Here is a 25,640-nt window from a genome sequence, read left to right on the forward strand (position 1 = left end):
ATGACCAGATTTATAATGTTATTATTACAGCTCACGCATTCGTAATAATTTTCTTTATAGTAATACCTATTATAATTGGTGGATTTGGTAATTGACTTGTTCCACTAATAATTGGTGCACCAGATATAGCATTTCCACGAATAAATAATATAAGTTTTTGATTACTACCACCTTCACTAACCCTTCTTCTTACATCTTCTATAGTAGATAATGGTGCTGGTACAGGATGAACAGTTTACCCTCCTCTAGCAGGAGCTATTGCACACGGGGGTGCATCTGTAGATCTAGCTATTTTTTCACTGCACTTAGCAGGTGTATCATCTATTCTTGGTGCAGTGAATTTCATTACAACAGCAATTAATATACGATCAGAAAGTATAACTTTAGATTAAACACCTTTATTTGTATGATCTGTAGCTATTACAGCATTACTTCTCCTTCTTTCACTTCCAGTTTTAGCAGGAGCTATTACTATATTATTAACAGATCGAAATTTAAATACATCATTCTTTGACCCTGCAGGAGGGGGTGACCCAATTCTATATCAACATCTATTTTGATTCTTTGGACACCCAGAAGTTTATATTTTAATTCTACTGGGGTTCGGAATTATTTCACATATTGTATGTCAAGAAAGAGGAAAAATTGAATCATTTGGAACATTAGGTATAATTTATGCTATACTATCAATTGGACTAATAGGATTTATTGTATGAGCACATCATATATTTACAGTAGGAATGGATGTTGACACACGAGCATATTTTACATCAGCAACAATAATTATTGCTGTACCTACAGGAATTAAGGCATTTAGATGATTAGCTACATTATATGGAACTAAATTCAAGTTCAAACCACCATTATTATGAGCTCTAGGATTTATTTTCCTATTTACAATTGGTGGATTAACAGGAATAGCAAATTCATCACTTGATATTGTATTACATGATACATATTATGTAGTAGCCCACTTTCATTATGTATTATCTATAGGAGCAGTATTTGCAATTATAGGAGGTGTCATTCAATGATATCCACTATTTACAGGATTAACTATAAATAATACATGATTAAAAATCCAATTTACAATTATATTCATTGGAGTAAATTTAACATTCTTTCCTCAACACTTCCTAGGATTAGCAGGAATACCTCGACGATACTCTGACTACCCAGACGCATATACATCATGAAACGTAGTATCAAGAATTGGGTCTACAATTTCTATTGTAGGAATCATTATATTCATTGTAATTATATGAGAAAGAATGATTACGAACCGAGCAATTATATTTAGAGCTAACATAAGAAGATCAACAGAATGACTACAAAATAACCCTCCTGCAGAACATAGTTACTCAGAATTACCATTAATCTCTAGATTCTAATATGGCAGATTAGTGCAGTAGATTTAAGCTCTACAAATAAAGGTTTGACCTTTTATTAGAAAATATTTATTAATGGCAACATGATCAAATTTATCTCTTCAAGATGGAGCTTCACCATTAATGGAGCAATTATCATTCTTTCATGATCATACTATGGTCGTATTATTATTAATTACAGTAATTGTAGGTTATGCCCTAAGTTATATATTACTTATTGCCTATACTAACCGTAATATACTTCATGGACATTTAATTGAAACAATCTGAACAGCTTTACCAGCAATTACATTAATTTTTATTGCCCTTCCATCATTACGACTATTATATTTACTTGATGATTCAGTAGATGCAATAATTACAATTAAAACCATTGGACGACAATGATATTGAAGATATGAATATTCAGACTTCATAGACGTAGAATTTGACACTTATATAACACCAGAACAAGACCTAGAAAATGATGGATTCCGACTACTAGATGTAGATAACCGAACAATCCTACCAATAAATACAGAAGTACGAGTATTAACAAGAGCATCTGATGTTCTACACTCATGAGCAGTTCCTGCATTAGGGGTTAAAATTGATGCAACGCCAGGTCGGTTAAATCAAGGAACATTCACAATAAATCGACCTGGATTATTCTTTGGACAATGCTCAGAAATCTGTGGAGCAAACCACAGATTTATACCAATTGTAATTGAAAGAACTTCAGTAAATTTATTTATTAAGTGATTATCTAAGATAATTTAAGGAGTTAGTTAAAATAAATAACATTAGAGTGTCAATCTAAAGTAACTAAAAAAAATTAGTACACCTTGAAATTCATCAGATGACTGAAAGTAAGTAATGGTCTCTTAAACCAAATAATAGTAAATTAACGACTACTTCTGATGGGGAAATTATATCCAAATCCCTCAAATATCCCCTCTTATATGATTCTCACTATTCATTATATTTTCAGCTACATTATTCTTGTTTAATCAAATAAACTTCTTCTCATTTAAACCTAACCTTATTAAAAGAGCAGAAAAAGGAACAATTGAAATAAAAAACTTAAATTGAAAATGATAACAAATCTATTCTCAACATTTGACCCATCAACTAACATCTTTAATTTATCATTAAATTGAACTAGAACATTTCTAGGACTATTATTAATCCCATCACTATTTTGACTTACACCATCACGAATTAACATTATCTGAAATAAACTAAATTTAACCTTACATAATGAATTTAAAACACTTCTTGGACCAAAATCATTTAATGGGACAACATTCATTTTCATCTCAATTTTTATTATAATATTATTTAACAATTTCATAGGATTATTCCCTTATATTTTTACTAGAACAAGACATTTAGCATTAACATTTGCAATTGCCCTACCTATATGGCTAAGATTTATATTATTTGGATGAATTAACCATACTAATCATATATTTATTATATTATTTAATCTTTCTTTATTTATTAGTGAAAAGAAAGATTAAATAAGAAAGAATATAATACATTTATTGCTATACATGTTCCATATTAATCTTTAATTATATATAATAGAGATGTTGTTGTGGTCATACATAGGGGCGTTTCTTTTTTTTTTGTTAATGTTTGTGGTTTTTTTCTTTTTTTTCTTTAAATATTTGAATCTTTTATTTTTTCCTGAATTAATAGATTTAAAATTTTCTTATTTTTTATTTTTAAAAGTTTTATTCTTGCTTGTTTATTCACTTTTTCTTTGTATTATATGTAAGTTTTGTTAGACTAAATGTTCTTTTTGCAGTAATTTGATTTAATTATCAAGTGATTTAGGATTTAGCAATTGATTTAGTATCGGCATAATTCGTGCCAGCAGCCGCGGTTATACGATTGATACAAGTGAATATTATTGGTTAAAACAATTGTTTATATTATTAGGGTTGAAATATAAATTTGTAAGGTGAAATGTTAAAATTTATTTGTGGCCCTTTTTATGAATCTGTGAAATTTAAATAATAAACTAGGATTAGATACCCTATTATTTTAAATGTTAATTATATTTACCAGGGTACTATTAGTTAAGGTCTTTAAACCCAAAGAATTTGGCGGTATCTCATTCCATTCAGAGGAACCTACCCCATGATTGATAATACACGATTTACTCTACTTAATTTATTTGTTTGTATATCTCCGTTATCAGAGAATCTTTTTAGAGTTATAATTCTCAAGATTTATAATTATAAAATATTTCAGGTCAAGGTGCAGCTTATAGTTAAGAGGAGGTGGGTTACAATAGATTTTTGTTTATAACGGATTTGATAGTGAAATACTGTTAATGAAGGTGGATTTGATAGTAATTTAATTTATTTAATTTAACTGATATTGGCTCTGAGATGTGTACACATCGCCCGTCGCTCTCATTATTGATTATTCTATTTTATTTTAAAGTAGCTTCAATTTAGATGAGATAAGTCGTAACATAGTAGATGTACTGGAAAGTGTATCTAGGAAGAGTTTCAAGATATAACTTATTAGTAAAGTGTTTCATTTACACTGAAAATTTTTCTGTGCAAATCAGGATATCTTGATTATTTTTTTTATTATATTTATTTTTTGTTTATTTAATTATTTAATATAAATAATTTTATTGTATTTTTGTCTTAGTATATTTTATAGAATTGATTTTTTAAATTATAGTTTATTGGTAATGTAAGTGTTTTATGAAATATTATTTTAAATTTTTTTAAGTAGATTTTATTTATTGTACCTTTTGTATCAGGGTTTATCAAAATTTTAGTATTTATTTTACTTGTCTCGATTTGGGTTGATTTATAAATAATTTATAGTTAATGTATCATAATTATTATTAAATTATTTATAGAAATGAGATGTTAATCGTTTCCCAAGATATCTAGTTTCTTAAGAAACAATTTAATTTTTTAAAGTTATTTGTTTTTAATTAATTTTTTAAGTAAAAATATTAACTTATTTATTCTTTAAGGGATAAGCTTTGAAGTTAATAACCTATAATTTATTTTATAGAAATATAATAGTAAGCTTTAAACCAGCTATCTTTAAGATTACGTTTTAGTTCATTATTTTTTATTTTGATTTTATAAATATTTTAGGTTTTTTAATAAGATTATTAATTTAATTTTAAAATTTTTGTAATAATGATAGAATTAGTATATTTATTTGTATGAAATTTTTACCTTGTGAACTTATTATAAGGAACTAGGCAAAATTGATTTCCGCCTGTTTATCAAAAACATGTCCTCTTGTTTATATTTTGAGGTCTGGCCTGCTCACTGAGCGTATTTTTAAAGAGCCGCGGTATTTTGACCGTGCAAAGGTAGCATAATCATTAGTCTCTTAATTAGTGGCTGGAATGAATGGCTTGACGAGAAATCAACTGTCTCTTAATAAATTTTTGAATTTAACTTTTGAGTCAAAAGGCTTAAATTCTTCTTTAGGACGAGAAGACCCTATAGAGCTTGACATTTTACTTTTATATAGTTTTTTGTTTGTCTTTCTATATTTAATGATGATGTTTTGTTGGGGTGACATGAAGAATAGATAAACTCTTCATTATTATATCATTTATTTATGTTTGTTATTTTGATCCATAATTTATGATCATAAGATTAAGTTACCTTAGGGATAACAGCGTAATTGTTTTTGAGAGCTCATATCGACAAAGCAGATTGCGACCTCGATGTTGGATTAAGAAAAATTTTGGGTGCAGGAGCCCAATGATTAGGTCTGTTCGACCTTTAAATTCTTACATGATCTGAGTTCAGACCGGCGTGAGCCAGGTCGGTTTCTATCCTAAGATTGTTAATCCATATTAGTACGAAAGGACCATATAATTAAAATATTTTTTGTTATATTGATTAATATTAATTTATTTACTATTTTGACAGATTAATGTGTTGAATTTAGAATTCATTTATGTAGATTTTTTCTACAAATAGTATTGATACTTTATGATTAATTTATATTTATTTTGAATTTTCTTTTATTGGTTATTTGTGTTTTAATTAGTGTTGCCTTTTTAACTTTATTAGAGTGTAAGGTTTTAGGTTATATTCAGATTCGAAAGGGTCCAAATAAGGTAGGTTTTGTTGGAATTCCTCAGCCATTTAGAGATGCTATTAAGTTAATTTGTAAGGAGCAGCCAATTCCTATTATATCTAATTACCTACTTTATTATTTTTCCCCTGTTTTTAATTTAATGATTTCTTTAGCCGTTTGAGTAATTTTTCCTTATTTAACTTATATGTGTTCTTTTTCTTATGGATTTTTATTTTTTTTATGTTGTACTAGATTAGGTGTTTATACTGTTATAATTGCTGGTTGATCTTCTAATTCAAATTATTCATTATTAGGTTCTCTTCGTTCTGTTGCTCAAACAATTTCTTATGAAGTTAGTTTAGCTTTAATTTTATTGTCTTTAATTATTTTAATTGGTAGTTTTAATATGTTTGATTTTATAAACTATCAGCTTTATTGTTGATTTATTATTATTTCTTTTCCTTTAGCTTTAGCTTGTTTTGCTTCTTGCTTAGCTGAAACTAATCGTACTCCTTTTGATGTTGCTGAAGGGGAATCTGAGTTAGTTTCAGAATTTAATATTGAGTATGGTGCGGGTGGTTTTACTTTAATTTTTTAGCTGAATATACTAGAATTGTCTTCATAAGAAAGTTACTGGCTTTAATTTTTTTGGGCGGTGATTTTTATTCTTTTATATTTTTTATTAAGCTTGCTATTATATCTTTTGGTTTTATTTGGGTTCGTGGAACATTACCACGGTTCCGCTATGATAAATTAATGTACTTAGCTTGAAAAAGTTTTTTACCTTTATCTTTGAATTTTTTTATTTTCTTTGTTGGTTTAAAGATTTTATTTATCTCATTTGTTTAGTGAAATTTTTTGAGAAAAGTTAATAGAAGAGTTAAACTTCTAATTTTATGTTTTCAAAACATATGCTTTTCCTAAGCTAATTAACTTTATTCCTTAATTAATTTATCTCATGCGTTTGCGACATGGACATTAATTAAGAAATATGTGAAGTAAATAATTGTTAAGATTTGACCTGTTATAATATAAGGTTCTTCAACAGGTCGTTTACCAATTCACGTTAGTAAGCATACAACAACTACTATAATTCAAAATAAAATTTGATTAATAGGGTAAAATTGAATGCCTCGGAATGGTGTTTTATTATAAAATGGTAAAATTATTAAGATTCTAATTGATAAAAATAATGCAATAACACCTCCTAACTTATTAGGGATAGATCGTAGAATTGCATATGCAAATAGGAAATATCATTCTGGTTGAATGTGAACTGGTGTTACTAATGGGTTGGCAGGTACAAAGTTATCTGGATCTCCTAATAGGTAAGGATTAATTAAACATAGTATAATTAATAATGATGTTATTATTACAAATGTAATAGAATCCTTAAAGCTAAAATATGGATGGAATGGAATTTTTTCAATATCTCCATTTAGTCCAAGAGGATTATTAGATCCTGTTTGGTGAAGAAAAAATAAATGAATTGCTGCTATAGCAGCAATAATAAATGGTAATACAAAATGGAATGTGAAGAATCGATTTAATGTTGCATTATCAACAGCGAATCCTCCTCATACTCATTGGACTAAATCTGTTCCTAAGTATGGGATTGCTGATAATAAATTAGTAATTACTGTTGCACCTCAAAAAGATATTTGGCCTCAGGGTAAGACATATCCTATAAATGCAGTTGCTATAACTAAAAATAAAATCACTGTACCAATTATTCAGGAATGTATATATATATAAGATCCATAGTAAATTCCCCGTCCTACATGTAAGTAAATACAAATAAAAAATATAGATGCTCCATTTGCGTGTAAGGTTCGGATAATTCAACCATTATTTACGTCTCGGCAGATAAACAACAACTTCTCTATTATATATAATTAAAGATTAATATGGAACATGTATAGCAATAAACGTATTATATTCTTTCTTATTTTATCTTTCTTTTCACTAATAAATAAAGAAAGATTAAATAATATAATAAATATATTTTATACAATTATGTAATTTAATATAATATGTTATTAATATGAATTCTTTTTTTTATATTAAGTTAACTTTCATATATATTAGTTAAATAATCTAATTATAGATAATTTACATTATTATATTATTATAATTAATATTTATTTATATTAATTATAATATTTTATATTTTAATTAATAATTTTATTTATTATATCCAATTATAATAATATTAAATATTAAATTACATATTATTATATATATTATATTATAATAACCTATTTTAAGCTAAAAACATAAGTAGCTATAATCCTAGGTAAATAATTGCATTAAAATAATCAATTGATAATGGTAAGATGAACTTATAATACTTTAATTTCAATTAAATGTAATATATTAATATAAATTATTTATTATATATATATATATATATATAAATAAAATGAGCAGGATAAATTAATCCTAATTAAACAAAATAATACATAAAAGAATTTCAAAAAAAAACTTTCGATTTATATATTAAATAAATGAAGTGCCTGATTAAAGGGTTACCTTGATAGGGTAAATAAAGTAAATAAAATTACCTTCATTAAAATTACATAAGATAGAATTAAACTACCTCCTTTAGTATCAAAAACTAACGTGCATCATACACCTTAATGTAAAAAGGTAAGCTAAACAAGCTAATGGGTTCATACCCCATTTATAGAGGTATCAATCCTCTCCTTTTTAATGACCAACAACTCTAAAAACTTCTCTTCCTATCAACATTAATGATAGGAACGATCCTGTCCATTTCATCAAATTCCTGATTTGGGGTTTGAATAGGACTTGAGATCAACTTACTTTCATTTATTCCGCTCCTAACAAGAAATAAAAATATAATAATAAATGAATCATCAATTAAATATTTTATTGTCCAAGCAATAGCATCGACAATATTATTATTTTCAATTTTGCTGATTCAAATAAAATATCCCATGGGATGGGAAACAGAATTTATCCCATCAATAATAATTAGATCTAGACTATTATTAAAGATTGGAGCTGCACCTTTCCATTTCTGATTTCCAGAAGTTATAGGAGCATCAAGATGAAATAATTGTTTAACATTAATAACATGACAAAAAATCGCCCCAATAATGGTCTTATCTTATTGTATTCAATTAAGAACTTTTATTTGAACAATTATTATCTTAAGAATTATTATTGGGGCAATAGGAGGTTTAAATCAAACATCCTTACGACAACTTTTAGCATATTCATCAATCAGACATTTAGGTTGAATAATTAGATCATTAACAGTCAGAGAAAACATCTGAGAACTATACGTCATTATTTACTCACTATTAAGATTAATTATAGTTTTATTATTTAAGCAAATAAATTTATTTTTCATAAATCAAATTTATTCGGCCAGAAATATAAAAACCGAAATTAAATTCATAATATTCTTATCTTTATTATCTTTAGGTGGACTACCACCATTCCTTGGATTCTTACCAAAATGAATTGTAATACAATCATTAATAGAAAACAATATAACAACTATTATAACTATTATAGTTGTATTTACTACAATTACACTCTACTACTATATACGTATTAGATTCTCAGCTCTAATTATATCATACACAGAAAATTCGTGATCTATAAAGATAAAGTCCCAAAAATCAAGAATCATTCTTCCTATAACAGTAATAATTTCAACAATAGGATTGACTTCAACATCAACCTTAATTTCATTATACTAAGGACTTAAGTTAATCAAACTAATAACCTTCAAAGTTATAATTAAAAGAATAATCTTTTAGGCCTTAGTAAAATTTTACACCTCTAGAATTGCAGTCTAGAATCATAATTGAATATAAGACCTAAATATGATAAGAGAGAAAACATCTCATAAGTAGATTTACAGTGTACCACCTAAAATTCAGCCATCTTACCGCAAAAATGATTATTCTCAACAAACCATAAGGACATTGGTACTTTATACTTCATATTTGGAGCATGAGCAGGAATAGTAGGAACATCAATAAGAATACTTATTCGTGCTGAACTTGGCCAACCCGGATCTCTAATTGGGGATGACCAGATTTATAATGTTATTATTACAGCTCACGCATTCGTAATAATTTTCTTTATAGTAATACCTATTATAATTGGTGGATTTGGTAATTGACTTGTTCCACTAATAATTGGTGCACCAGATATAGCATTTCCACGAATAAATAATATAAGTTTTTGATTACTACCACCTTCACTAACCCTTCTTCTTACATCTTCTATAGTAGATAATGGTGCTGGTACAGGATGAACAGTTTACCCTCCTGTAGCAGGAGCTATTGCACACGGGGTTGCATCTGTAGATCTAGCTATTTTTTCACTGCACTTAGCAGGTGTATCATCTATTCTTGGTGCAGTGAATTTCATTACAACAGCAATTAATATACGATCAGAAAGTATAACTTTAGATCAAACACCTTTATTTGTATGATCTGTAGCTATTACAGCATTACTTCTCCTTCTTTCACTTCCAGTTTTAGCAGGAGCTATTACTATATTATTAACAGATCGAAATTTAAATACATCATTCTTTGACCTCGACGATACTCTGACTACCCAGACGCATATACCTCATGAAACGTAGTATCAAGAATTGGGTCTACAATTTCTATTGTAGGAATCATTATATTCATTGCAATTATATGAGAAAGAATGATTACAAACCGAGCAATTATATTTAGAGCTAACATAAGAAGATCAACAGAATGACTACAAAATAACCCTCCTGCAGAACATAGTTACTCAGAATTACCATTAATCTCTAGATTCTAATATGGCAGATTAGTGCAGTAGATTTAAGCTCTACAAATAAAGGTTTGACCTTTTATTAGAATATATTTATTAATGGCAACATGATCAAATTTATCTGTTCAAGATGGAGCTTCACCATTAATGGAGCAATTATCATTCTTTCATGATCATACTATGGTCGTATTATTATTAATTACAGTAATTGTAGGTTATGCCCTAAGTTATATATTATTTATTGCCTATACTAACCGTAATATACTTCATGGACATTTAATTGAAACAATCTGAACAGCTTTACCAGCAATTACATTAATTTTTATTGCCCTTCCATCATTACGACTATTATATTTACTTGATGATTCAGTAGATGCAATAATTACAATTAAAACCATTGGACGACAATGATATTGAAGATATGAATATTCAGACTTCATAGACGTAGAATTTGACACTTATATAACACCAGAACAAGACCTAGAAAATGATGGATTCCGACTACTAGATGTAGATAACCGAACAATCCTACCAATAAATACAGAAGTACGAGTATTAACAAGAGCATCTGATGTTCTACACTCATGAGCAGTTCCTGCATTAGGGGTTAAAATTGATGCAACGCCAGGTCGGTTAAATCAAGGAACATTCACAATAAATCGACCTGGATTATTCTTTGGACAATGCTCAGAAATCTGTGGAGCAAACCACAGATTTATACCAATTGTAATTGAAAGAACTTCAGTAAATTTATTTATTAAGTGATTATCTAAGATAATTTAAGGAGTTAGTTAAAATAAATAACATTAGAGTGTCAATCTAAAGTAACGAAAAAAAAATTAGTACACCTTGAAATTCATCAGATGACTGAAAGTAAGTAATGGTCTCTTAAACCAAATAATAGTAAATTAACGACTACTTCTGATGGGGAAATTATATCCAAATCCCTCAAATATCCCCTCTTATATGATTCTCACTATTCATTATATTTTCAGCTACATTAATCTTGTTTAATCAAATAAACTTCTTCTCATTTAAACCTAACCTTATTAAAAGAGCAGAAAAAGGAACAATTGAAATAAAAAACTTAAATTGAAAATGATAACAAATCTATTCTCAACATTTGACCCATCAACTAACATCTTTAATTTATTATTAAATTGAACTAGAACATTTCTAGGACTATTATTAATCCCATCACTATTTTGACTTACACCATCACGAATTAACATTATCTGAAATAAACTAAATTTAACCTTACATAATGAATTTAAAACACTTCTTGGACCAAAATCAGTTAATGGAACAACATTCATTTTCATCTCAATTTTTATTATAATATTATTTAACAATTTCATAGGTTTATTCCCTTATATTTTTACTAGAACAAGACATTTAGCATTAACATTTGCAATTGCCCTACCTATATGGCTAAGATTTATATTATTTGGATGAATTAACCATACTAATCATATATTTACACACCTTGTACCACAAGGTACACCGCCTGCATTAATATCATTTATAGTACTAATTGAAACAGTTAGTAATGTTATTCGACCAGGTACATTAGCAGTACGGTTGGCAGCAAATATAATTGCAGGACACTTATTATTAACCTTATTAGGAAACACAGGACCATCTATAGCAATAAACTTAATCTCATTACTAATTATTGGACAAATACTTCTATTAATTCTAGAATCAGCAGTAGCAATAATTCAAGCCTATGTTTTCTCAATTCTAAGAACTCTATATTCTAGAGAAGTATATTAAACCTATGTTAACAACTCACTCAAACCACCCATTCCACTTAGTAGACTATAGACCTTGACCATTAACAGGAGCAATTGGAGCAATAGTCCTAGTATCAGGACTAGCAAAATGATTCCACCTATTTAATATTAACTTATTCATAATTGGATTTGGAATTACCCTACTAACTATAATTCAATGATGACGAGATGTAGTACGAGAAGGAACATATCAAGGATTACATACAGGATTTGTATCAATTGGATTACGATGAGGAATAATTTTATTTATTGCATCAGAGGTATTATTTTTCGTTTCTTTTTTTTGAGCATTCTTTAGAAGAAGATTAGCACCAACAATTGAACTAGGAATACTATGACCTCCAATAGGAATTCAACCCTTTAACCCTATACAAATTCCATTACTTAATACAGCTATTCTTTTAGCATCAGGAGTAACAGTAACATGAGCACATCATAGTTTAATGGAATCTAATCATACTCAAGCACTACAAGGATTATTCTTCACAGTGTTATTAGGACTATACTTTACAATACTTCAAGCATATGAATATTGAAAAGCACCTTTTACCATTGCAGATGCAGTTTATGGATCAACATTCTTTGTTGCAACAGGATTCCATGGTTTACACGTAATTATTGGAACAATCTTATTATCAACATGTCTACTTCGACACTCAATAAATCAATTTTCACCAAGACATCACTTTGGATTTGAAGCAGCAGCATGATACTGACACTTCGTAGACGTAGTATGATTATTCTTATATATCTCTATTTATTGATGAGGTAGATAATTGTTTTTCTAGTATAAATAGTACATTTGACTTCCAATCAGAAAGCTTGATATAAATCAAGAAAAACAATTATAATTCTATCAACAAGAGTTTTCATTAGATTTATTATTCCAATAATTGTTATAATCCTGGCAACAACACTATCAAAAAAATTAATTAATGATCGAGAAAAAAGATCACCATTTGAATGTGGGTTTGATCCAAAAAGATCAGCACGAATACCATTCTCAATACGATTCTTCCTAATCGCAGTAATCTTTTTAATTTTTGATGTAGAAATTGCACTAATTCTACCAATTGTAATTATTTTTAAAACTTCAGACATTATAATCTGAACAGTATCAACAATATTTTTTATTCTAGTTCTATTAGGAGGACTATACCATGAATGAAACCAAGGAGCATTACAATGAGCAGAATAAAGGGTTGTAGTTAAATATAACATTTGGGTTGCATTCAAAAAGTATTGATATTATCAATCAACCTTAAATAGAATAAGAAGCGAAATATTGCAGTCAGTTTCGACCTGGAAGATTGGTATGTACTACCCTTATTCTTATTAATTGAAGCCAAAAAGAGGCGTATTACTGTTAATAATATAATTGAACTATAATAGTTCCAATTAAGGAAATGTAAAGCCAATATGAAAGCTGCAAACTTTTTATATTAGCGGTTAAACTCCGTTAACATTTCTAAAATTTATATAGTTTAAATAAAACATTACATTTTCACTGTAAAAATAATATATCTATATTTATAAATACTTAAAAGTAAAAATACTTCCTTAACATCTTCAGTGTCACGCTCTAATTATAAGCTATTTAAGTAAACGAAAAACAATATTACCAAAATAAATATTCAAAAAATAAAAGTTAAAAGATAAATCTTGAAATTAGAATCATATCAACCTTGAATATAACCAATTAAATAAATAAATAATCTATATAAACCTTGACCACCAAGTAATTCACCTCAACCATAATCAAATGACTTAGATGAATAATAACCTATTTTTAAAGGAATATATCTAATAAACTTAGTTGAAAGAAAAGGTATAAATCATATAGAACCAGCAAATCTAACAAAAGAAAGTATACTTAAAGAAAATAAATTATTAGAAAAATCAAAATTAGAAATCAGATAACCTAAATAAGCACCTAAAATAACAACTGTAATAGTTAAAAACTTTAAATAATAAGGTAAAGCAATCACATGAGGAATAGGAAAAATTAATCAAGATAAAAGACTACCACCAAAAACAGCAACAAACAATAGACCAATTATTCCAAATGAAATATAATAACCCTTATCATCAAAAGAAAATCTAGAATAAAAATTATTATCACCAGATATTGAATAATAAAACAAACGAAAAGAATAAGAAGCAGTTAAACCAGTAGAAAAAAAAATAAAGAAAAAAATTAAACAATTAATTCATCTTAAACAAACCATCTCAAGAATTAAATCCTTTGAATAAAATCCCGCTAAAAAAGGTATTCCACACAAAGACAAACTAGAAACATTAAAACAAACTGAAGTTAAAGGTATGAAATTAACAATTGATCCTATAAAACGAACATCCTGAGAATCCTTCAAATTATGAATTATTGAACCTGCACATATAAATAATAATGCCTTAAATAAAGCATGAGCCAATAAATGAAAAAAAGCAAGCTTTGGATAACCTATAGCCAAAATTCTTATTATTAAACCAAGTTGTCTTAAAGTAGAAAGAGCAATAATCTTCTTTAAATCAAACTCAAAATTAGCGCCCAATCCAGCCATAAATATAGTTATACAACCAATTAAAAGTAAAAATCAACCACAATTATAAGTATCCAATATTGGTCTAAAACGAATTAATAAATAAACACCAGCAGTAACAAGAGTAGAAGAATGAACTAAAGCAGAAACAGGAGTAGGAGCTGCTATAGCAGCAGGAAGTCATGAAGAGAAAGGAATCTGAGCTCTCTTAGTTATAGCTGCTAAAACAATTAATATAGTAATGAGCTTTATTTCAAAAGAATTAGAAATAAAATCATAATAATAAATATAATTTCAACCACCAAAATTTAACATTCATGCAATAGAAATTAAAATAGCAACATCACCAATACGATTAGAAAGTGCAGTTAATATACCAGCACTATAAGATTTTACATTTTGATAATAAATAACTAAACAATAAGAAACTAATCCTAAACCATCTCAACCTAATAAAATTCTAATTAAATTAGGACTAATAATTAAAAAACCTATAGAAAGAATAAATATTAAAACAATAATAATAAAACGATTTATATTCTTTTCACCAGATATATAATCCTCTCTATAATAAATAACCAAAGAAGAAATATATATAACAAAAGATATAAAAATAAGAGATATTCAATCCAAAATTAAAGTTATAACAACTATAGAACCATTTAAATTGAAAAGCTCTCACTCAACAAAAACTCTATAATCAATTATTAAATAATAAATACCTAAAATAAAAATTATAGTTCTCGAAATAAACAAAGAAAAAAAACTCAAAGAACAAATAGAAAATAAATTCACGGCCTAAGATGAAAAATTTCATATCATTGATTCCACAAAACAATATTTTTAATTAAAATACTTAAGCAAACTAAACAAATAAATATTCACCCTTTAAACAGAGAATATTTAAAGGCAATCAATGTACAAGTAAAAGATGATATTCACGAAAATAACCAAGAGAACAAGTATAAACACCAGAATAATAATTCCCATGCTGAGAATAAGAATATATATACAAAGTATAAACAGCTCTAAAAAAAGATATAAAATCAAAGCAAAGAATCTAAAAGAAGATCAAGATATAATTCTATTTAATAATCTAATTTCACCTACCAAATTTAAAGAAGGAGGAGCAGCCATATTTGATGATCTTAAAAGAAATCATCATAAAGCCATTCTTGGCATCAAATTAATTATACCCTTGTTAATTAATAATCTTCGTCTACCTAAACGTTCATAAATAATATTAGATAAACAAAATAAACCAGAAGAACATAAACCATGACCAACCATTAGAGAAAGAGAACCTACACAACCTCATCAATTCATAGTCATCAATCCACCAATAACCATTCTTATATGAGCAACAGAAGAATATGCAATTAAAGACTTTAAATCAACCTGACGAAAACAAATAAATCTTACAATAACACCCCCAGATAAACCTAAAGACAATCAAAAATAATTAAACTTTAAACCCAAATAAGAAATAACCTTTATAACACGAAAAATACCATAACCACCTAACTTTAATAAAACACCAGCAAGAATTATTCTACCTGAAATAGGGGCCTCTACATGAGCCTTAGGAAGTCATAAATGAACCAAAAACATAGGTATCTTAACTAAAAAAGCCAAAATTATAAATACATAAAACATAAAATAATAAGAACCAAAATCAACCAATAAAGGAAAATATAAAGTATTAGAAAAATCATAAACCTTAAATAAAACTAATAATAAAGGTAATCTAGCAACCAAAGTATAAAAAATTAAATAAACACCAGCCTGCAAACGCTCAGGTTGATAACCCCAACCCAAAATTAAAAGTAAAGTAGGAACTAATCTAGCCTCAAAAAAAATATAAAAAGAAAGAAGACTTAATCTAGCAAATGAACAATAAAGCATAATTATTAAAATCAAAACCATAAAAACAAAAAAATTAGAATGATATGAACTTAAATAAACTGAACCTCTAGCAGTGATTATTAAAGAACAAATCCAAAAACTAAGTAAAATTAAACTAAAAGAAAAATAATCAATACCAAAATAATATCTAATTATATTCAAATCAGCATATGAATAAACACAAATTATAAAAACAAAACCCGACAGAAACATTAAAGAATGAACCAACCATCAACAATTATTTAATAAACAAAGAGGGATCAAAAAAATAGTTATAAATAAATACTTTAACATAAAGATAAACCAAAAGAATTAAAAAAATCATTACCATGAGAACGAATTATTGAAACTAAAATAGAAAGACCTAAAGCACCCTCACAAACAGAAAAAACTAAAAAAATAACAGGAAAAAAATAATCATAATGAAACTCAATAAGAAAAACAATAACTAACATAAATAAATAAGAACAATATATTCTAATCTCAAAAGAACCATTAATAAATGTTTACGTTTAGAAGAAAAAACATAAACACCAGCAAAATAAATCAATAAAGAAGTAAAAATAGAGAATATAAACATTAGTTTTAATAGTTTAAAAAAAACGCCGGTCTTGTAAACCGGAAATAAGTCCAGCCCCCACTTTTAAAACTTCAGAGGTGGAAAAGCTTCCATCATCGGTCCCCAAAACCGGTATTTTAAATAAACTAACCCCTGAAATGATCAAAATAATAATTATATCATTATCAAATGTAATAAATATTAATTTTATTAAATTAAGACACCCAATATCAATAATGCTTTTTATTATCCTTCAAACCTTCCTAGTTGGATTAATAACAGGAACAATAATAGAAAGATATTGATTATCATATATTTTATTTTTAACATTTCTTGGTGGTATACTAGTATTATTTATTTACATTACAAGAATTGCATCAAACGAAATATTTCAGCCTAAATCAATCACTATAATTATTACATTAATAATGTGAGTATTTATCATATTAATATTAATTATTCTAGATATATCTATATTTATAGACTTTTTCAAAAACACCGAAACTATAAATATTGATAATTCAATCAATTATCAAGAAATAACAATATCTTTAGAAAAATTATATAATAGACCAACATACATTATTACAATAATAATAATAATTTATTTATTTTTAGCACTACTAGCAGTTGTTAAAATCACCAATATTAATCAGGGACCTATTCGTAAAATAAGATAATTACAAATGAATAAACCCTTACGATTAAGACATCCTTTAATTAAAATTATTAATAACTCTTTAATTGACTTACCTGCCCCAACAAATATTTCATTTTGATGAAATTTTGGATCCCTATTAGGGTTATGTTTGGTAATTCAAATCGTAACTGGACTATTTTTAGCTATACATTATACATCAAATATTGAAATAGCATTCAGTAGTGTAGTACACATCTGCCGAGACGTAAATAATGGTTGAATTATCCGAACCTTACACGCAAATGGAGCATCTATATTTTTTATTTGTATTTACTTACATGTAGGATGGGGAATTTACTATGGATCTTATATATATATACATACCTGAATAATTGGTACAGTGATTTTATTTTTAGTTATAGCAACTGCATTTATAGGATATGTCTTACCCTGAGGCCAAATATCTTTTTGAGGTGCAACAGTAATTACTAATTTATTACCAGCAATCCCATACTTAGGAACAGATTTAGTCCAATGAGTATGAGGAGGATTCGCTGTTGATAATGCAACATTAAATCGATTCTTCACATTCCATTTTGTATTACCATTTATTATTGCTGCTATAGCAGCAATTCATTTATTTTTTCTTCACCAAACAGGATCTAATAATCCTCTTGGACTAAATGGAGATATTGAAAAAATTCCATTCCATCCATACTTTACCTTTAAGGATTCTATTACATTTGTAATAATATCATCATTATTAATTATACTATGTTTAATTAATCCTTACCTATTAGGAGATCCAGATAACGTTGTACCTGCCAACCCATTAGTAACACCAGTTCACATTCAACCAGAATGATATTTCCTATTTGCATATGCAATTCTACGATCTATCCCTAATAAGTTAGGAGGTGTTATTGCATTATTTTTATCAATTAGAATCTTAATAATTTTACCATTTTATAATAAAACACCATTCCGAGGCATTCAATTTTACCCTATTAATCAAATTTTATTCTGAATTATAGTAGTTGTTGTATGCTTACTAACGTGAATTGGTAAACGACCTGTTGAAGAACCTTATATTATAACAGGTCAAATCTTAACAATTATTTACTTCACATATTTCTTAATTAATGTCCATGTCGCAAACGCATGAGATAATTTAATTAAGGAATAAAGTTAATTAGCTTAGGAAAAGCATATGTTTTGAAAACATAAAATTAGAAGTTTAACTCTTCTATTAACTTTTCTCAAAAAATTTCACTAAACAAATGAGATAAATAAAATCTTTAAACCAACAAAGAAAATAAAAAAATTCAAAGATAAAGGTAAAAAACTTTTTCAAGCTAAGTACATTAATTTATCATAACGGAACCGTGGTAATGTTCCACGAACCCAAATAAAACCAAAAGATATAATAGCAAGCTTAATAAAAAATATAAAAGAATAAAAATCACCGCCCAAAAAAATTAAAGCCAGTAACATTCTTATGAAGACAATTCTAGTATATTCAGCTAAAAAAATTAAAGTAAAACCACCCGCACCATACTCAATATTAAATCCTGAAACTAACTCAGATTCCCCTTCAGCAAAATCAAAAGGAGTACGATTAGTTTCAGCTAAGCAAGAAGCAAAACAAGCTAAAGCTAAAGGAAAAGAAATAATAATAAATCAACAATAAAGCTGATAGTTTATAAAATCAAACATATTAAAACAACCAATTAAAATAATTAAAGACAATAAAATTAAAGCTAAACTAACTTCATAAGAAATTGTTTGAGCAACAGAACGAAGAGAACCTAATAATGAATAATTTGAATTAGAAGATCAACCAGCAATTATAACAGTATAAACACCTAATTTAGTACAACATAATAAAAATAAAAATCCATAAGAAAAAGAACACATATAAGTTAAATAAGGAAAAATTACTCAAACGGCTAAAGAAATCATTAAATTAAAAACAGGGGAAAAATAATAAAGTAGGTAATTAGATATAATAGGAATTGGCTGCTCCTTACAAATTAACTTAATAGCATCTCTAAATGGCTGAGGAATTCCAACAAAACCTACCTTATTTGGACCCTTTCGAATCTGAATATAACCTAAATCCTTACGCTCTAATAAAGTTAAAAAGGCAACACTAATTAAAACACAAATAACCAATAAAAGAAAATTCAAAATAAATATAAATAAATCATAAAGTATCAATACTATTTGTAGAAAAAATCTACATAAATGAATTCTAAATTCAACACATTAATCTGTCAAAATAGTAAATAAATTAATATTAATCAATATAACAAAAAATATTTTAACCATATGGTCCTTTTGTACTAATATGGATTAACAATCTTAGGATAGAAACCAACCTGGCTCACGCCGGTCTGAACTCAGATCATGTAAGAATTTAAAGGTCGAACAGAGCTAATCATTGGGCTCCTGCACCCAAAATTTTTCTTAATCCAACATCGAGGTCGCAATCTGCTTTGTCGATATGAGCTCTCAAAAACAATTACGCTGTTATCCCTAAGGTAACTTAATCTTATGATCATAAATTATGGATCAAAATAACAAACATAAATAAATGATATAATAATGAAGAGTTTATCTATTCTTCATGTCACCCCAACAAAACATCATCATTAAATATAGAAAGACAAACAAAAAACTATATAAAAGTAAAATGTCAAGCTCTATAGGGTCTTCTCGTCCTAAAGAAGAATTTAAGCCTTTTGACTCAAAAGTTAAATTTAAAAATTTATTAAGAGACAGTTGATTTCTCGTCAAGCCATTCATTCCAGCCACTAATTAAGAGACTAATGATTATGCTACCTTTGCAAGGTCAAAATACCGCGGCTCTTTAAAAATACGCTCAGTGAGCAGGCCAGACCTCAAAATATAAACAAGAGGACATGTTTTTGATAAACAGGCGGAAATCAATTTTGCCTAGTTCCTTATAATAAGTTCACAAGGTAAAAATTTCATACAAATAAATATACTAATTCTATCATTATTACAAAAATTTTAAAATTAAATTAATAATCTTAATAAAAAACCTAAAATATTTATAAAATCAAAATAAAAAATAATGAACTAAAACGTAATCTTAAAGATAGCTGGTTTAAAGCTTACTATTATATTTCTATAAAATAAATTATAGGTTATTAACTTCAAAGCTAATCCCTTAAAGAATAAATAAGTTAATATTTTTACTTAAAAAATTAAATAAAAACAAATAACTTTAAAAAATTAAATTTTTTCTTAAGAAACTAGATATCTTGGGAAACGATTAACATCTCATTTCTATAAATAATTTAATAATAATTATGATACATTAACTATAAATTATTTATAAATCAACCCAAATCGAGACAAGTAAAATAAATACTAAAATTTTGATAAACCCTGATACAAAAGGTACAATAAATAAAATCTACTTAAAAAAATTTAAAATAATATTTCATAAAACACTTACATTACCAATAAACTATAATTTAAAAAATCAATTCTATAAAATATACTAAGACAAAAATACAATAAAATTATTTATATTAAATAATTAAATAAACAAAAAATAAATATAATAAAATAAATAATCAAGATATCCTGATTTGCACAGAAAAATTTTCAGTGTAAATGAAACACTTTACTAATAAGTTATATCTTGAAACTCTTCCTAGATACACTTTCCAGTACATCTACTATGTTACGACTTATCTCATCTAAATTGAAGCTACTTTAAAATAAAATAGAATAATCAATAATGAGAGCGACGGGCGATGTGTACACATCTCAGAGCCAATATCAGTTAAATTAAATAAATTAAATTACTATCAAATCCACCTTCATTAACAGTATTTCACTATCAAATCCGTTATAAACAAAAATCTATTGTAACCCACCTCCTCTTAACTATAAGCTGCACCTTGACCTGAAATATTTTATAATTATAAATCTTGAGAATTATAACTCTAAAAAGATTCTCTGATAACGGAGATATACAAACAAATAAATTAAGTAGAGTAAATCGTGTATTATCAATCATGGGGTAGGTTCCTCTGAATGGAATGAGATACCGCCAAATTCTTTGGGTTTAAAGACCTTAACTAATAGTACCCTGGTAAATATAATTAACATTTAAAATAATAGGGTATCTAATCCTAGTTTATTATTTAAATTTCACAGATTCATAAAAAGGGCCACAAATAAATTTTAACATTTCACCTTACAAATTTATATTTCAACCCTAATAATATAAACAACTGTTTTAACCAATAATATTCACTTGTATCAATCGTATAACCGCGGCTGCTGGCACGAATTATGCCGATTCTAAATCAATTGCTAAATCCAAAATCACTTGATAATTAAATCAAATTACTGCAAAAAGAACATTTAGTCTAACAAAACTTACATATAATACAAAGAAAAAGTGAATAAACATGCAAGAAAAAAACTTTTAAAAATAAAAAATAAGAAAATTTTAAATCTATTAATTCAGGAAAAAATAAAAGATTCAAATATTTAAAGAAAAAAAAGAAAAAAACCACAAACATTAACAAAAAAAAAAAGAAACGCCCCTATGTATGACCACAACAACTTCTCTATTATATATAATTAAAGATTAATATGGAACATGTATAGCAATAAATGTATTATATTCTTTCTTATTTAATCTTTCTTTTCACTAATAAATAAAGAAAGATTAAATAATATAATAAATATATTTTATACAATTATGTAATTTAATATAATATGTTATTAATATGAATTCTTTTTTTTATATTAAGTTAACTTTCATATATATTAGTTAAATAATCTAATTATAGATAATTTACATAATTATATTATTATAATTAATATAATTATTTATATTAATTATAATATTTTATATTTAAATTAATAATTTTATTTATTATATCCAATTATAATAATATTAAATATTAAATTACATATTATTATATATATTATATTATAATAACCTATTTTAAGCTAAAAACATAAGTAGCTATAATCCTAGGTAAATAATTCCATTAAAATAATCAATTTATAATGGTAAGATGAACTTATAATACTTTAATTTCAATTAAATGTAATATATTAATATAAATAATTTATTATATATATATATATAAAAAAAATAAAATGAGGGGTTTGAATAGGACTTGAGATCAACTTACTTTCATTTATTCCGCTCCTAACAAGAAATAAAAATATAATAATAAATGAATCATCAATTAAATATTTTATTGTCCAAGCAATAGCATCGACAATATTATTATTTTCAATTTTGCTGATTCAAATAAAATATCCCATGGGATGGGAAACAGAATTTATCCCATCAATAATAATTAGATCTAGACTATTATTAAAGATTGGAGCTGCACCTTTCCATTTCTGATTTCCAGAAGTTATAGGAGCATCAAGATGAAATAATTGTTTAACATTAATAACATGACAAAAAATCGCCCCAATAATGGTCTTATCTTATTGTATTCAATTAAGAACTTTTATTTGAACAATCATTATCTTAAGAATTATTATTGGGGCAATAGGCGGTTTAAATCAAACATCCTTACGACAACTTTTAGCATATTCATCAATCAGACATCTAGGTTGAATAATTAGATCATTAACAGTCAGAGAAAACATCTGAGAACTATACTTCATTATTTACTCACTATTAAGATTAATTATAGTTTTATTATTTAAGCAAATAAATTTATTTTTCTTAAATCAAATTTATTCAGCCAGAAATATAAAAACCGAAATTAAATTCATAATATTCTTATCTTTATTATCTTTAGGTGGACTACCACCATTCCTTGGATTCTTACCAAAATGAATTGTAATACAATCATTAATAGAAAACAATATAACAACTATTATAACTATTATAGTTGTATTAACTACAATTACACTCTACTACTATATACGTATTTGATTCTCAGCTCTAATTATATCATACACAGAAAATTCGTGATCTATAAAGATAAAGTCCCAAAAATCAAGAATCATTCTTCCTATAACAGTAATAATTTCAACAATAGGATTGATTTCAACATCAACCTTAATTTCATTATACTAAGGACTTAAGTTAATCAAACTAATAACCTTCAAAGTTATAATTAAAAGAATAATCTTTTAGGCCTTAGTAAAATTTTACACCTCTAGAATTGCAGTCTAGAATCATAATTGAATATAAGACCTAAATATGATAAGAGAGAAAACATCTCATAAGTAGATTTACAGTCTACCACCTAAAATTCAGCCATCTTACCGCAAAAATGATTATTCTCAACAAACCATAAGGACATTGGTACTTTATACTTCATATTTGGAGCATGAGCAGGAATAGTAGGAACATCAATAAGAATACTTATTCGTGCTGAACTTGGCCAACCCGGATCTCTAATTGGGGATGACCAGATTTATAATGTTATTATTACAGCTCACACATTCGTAATAATTTTCTTTATAGTAATACCTATTATAACTGGTGGATTTGGTAATTGACTTGTTCCACTAATAATTGGTGCACCAGATATAGCATTTCCATGAATAAATAATACAAGTTTTTGATTACTACCACCTTCACTAACCCTTCTTCTTACATCTTCTATAGTAGATAATGGTGCTGGTACAGGATGAACAGTTTACCCTCCTCTAGCAGGAGCTATTGCACACGGGGGTGCATCTGTAGATCTAGCTATTTTTTCACTGCACTTAGCAGGTGTATCATCTATTCTTGGTGCAGTGAATTTCATTACAACAGCAATTAATATACGATCAGAAAGTATAACTTTAGATCAAATCTCTAGATTCTAATATGGCAGATTAGTGCAGTAGATTTAAGCTCTACAAATAAAGGTTTGACCTTTTATTAGAATATATTTATTAATGGCAACATGATCAAATTTATCTCTTCAAGATGGAGCTTCACCATTAATGGAGCAATTATCATTCTTTCATGATCATACTATGGTCGTATTATTATTAATTACAGTAATTGTAGGTTATGCCCTAAGTTATATATTATTTATTGCCTATACTAACCGTAATATACTTCATGGACATTTAATTGAAACAATCTGAACAGCTTTACCAGCAATTACATTAATTTTTATTGCCCTTCCATCATTACGACTATTATATTTACTTGATGATTCAGTAGATGCAATAATAACAAGTAAAACCATTGGACGACAATGATATTGAAGATATGAATATTCAGACTTCATAGACGTAGAATTTGACACTTATATAACACCAGAACAAGACCTAGAAAATGATGGATTCCGACTACTAGATGTAGATAACCGAACAATCCTACCAATAAATACAGAAGTACGAGTATTAACAAGAGCATCAGATGTTCTACACTCATGAGCAGTTCCTGCATTAGGGGTTAAAATTGATGCAACGCCAGGTCGGTTAAATCAAGGAACATTCACAATAAATCGACCTGGATTATTCTTTGGACAATGCTCAGAAATCTGTGGAGCAAACCACAGATTTATACCAATTGTAATTGAAAGAACTTCAGTAAATTTATTTATTAAGTGATTATCTAAGATAATTTAAGGAGTTAGTTAAAATAAATAACATTAGAGTGTCAATCTAAAGTAACTAAAAAAAATTAGTACACCTTGAAATTCATCAGATGACTGAAAGTAAGTAATGGTCTCTTAAACCAAATAATAGTAAATTAACGACTACTTCTGATGGGGAAATTATATCCAAATCCCTCAAATATCCCCTCTTATATGATTCTCACTATTCATTATATTTTCAGCTACATTAATCTTGTTTAATCAAATAAACTTCTTCTCATTTAAACCTAACCTTATTAAAAGAGTAGAAAAAGGAACAATTGAAATAAAAAACTTAAATTGAAAATGATAACAAATCTATTCTCAACATTTGACCCATCAACTAACATCTTTA

The 25,640-nt window shown here is 26.9% G+C and overlaps 1 protein-coding gene and 2 long non-coding RNA genes across 5 annotated transcripts in view; 2 read left to right on the top strand and 1 right to left on the bottom strand.

Annotated features, from left to right (window-relative positions):
• LOC126301319 (uncharacterized) overlaps positions 1–20,153 on the bottom strand; it is a 173,079-nt gene extending 152,926 nt beyond the window's left edge. Inside the window, exon 1 of one of the 2 annotated variants that reach the window (XR_007553032.1) lies at positions 20,063–20,152. This is a non-coding gene — a long non-coding RNA (uncharacterized LOC126301319). Of the gene's footprint in view, positions 1–20,062 lie in introns of both variants that reach the window. The other variant, XR_007553033.1, reaches the window with a different exon arrangement.
• The window catches only part of LOC126301315 (NADH-ubiquinone oxidoreductase chain 5-like), a 371,580-nt gene that overhangs the window by 69,798 nt on the left and 276,142 nt on the right, over positions 1–25,640 (top strand). The window lies entirely within an intron of this gene.
• LOC126301331 (uncharacterized) overlaps positions 3,971–25,640 on the top strand; it is a 176,334-nt gene continuing 154,664 nt past the window's right edge. The window contains exon 1 of the long non-coding RNA XR_007553046.1: positions 3,971–4,504. This is a non-coding gene — a long non-coding RNA (uncharacterized LOC126301331). The remainder of the gene's footprint in view (positions 4,505–25,640) is intronic.

This window comes from Schistocerca gregaria, unplaced genomic scaffold (assembly GCF_023897955.1).
Source record: "Schistocerca gregaria isolate iqSchGreg1 unplaced genomic scaffold, iqSchGreg1.2 ptg000066l, whole genome shotgun sequence".
NCBI lineage: Eukaryota > Metazoa > Arthropoda > Insecta > Orthoptera > Acrididae > Schistocerca > Schistocerca gregaria.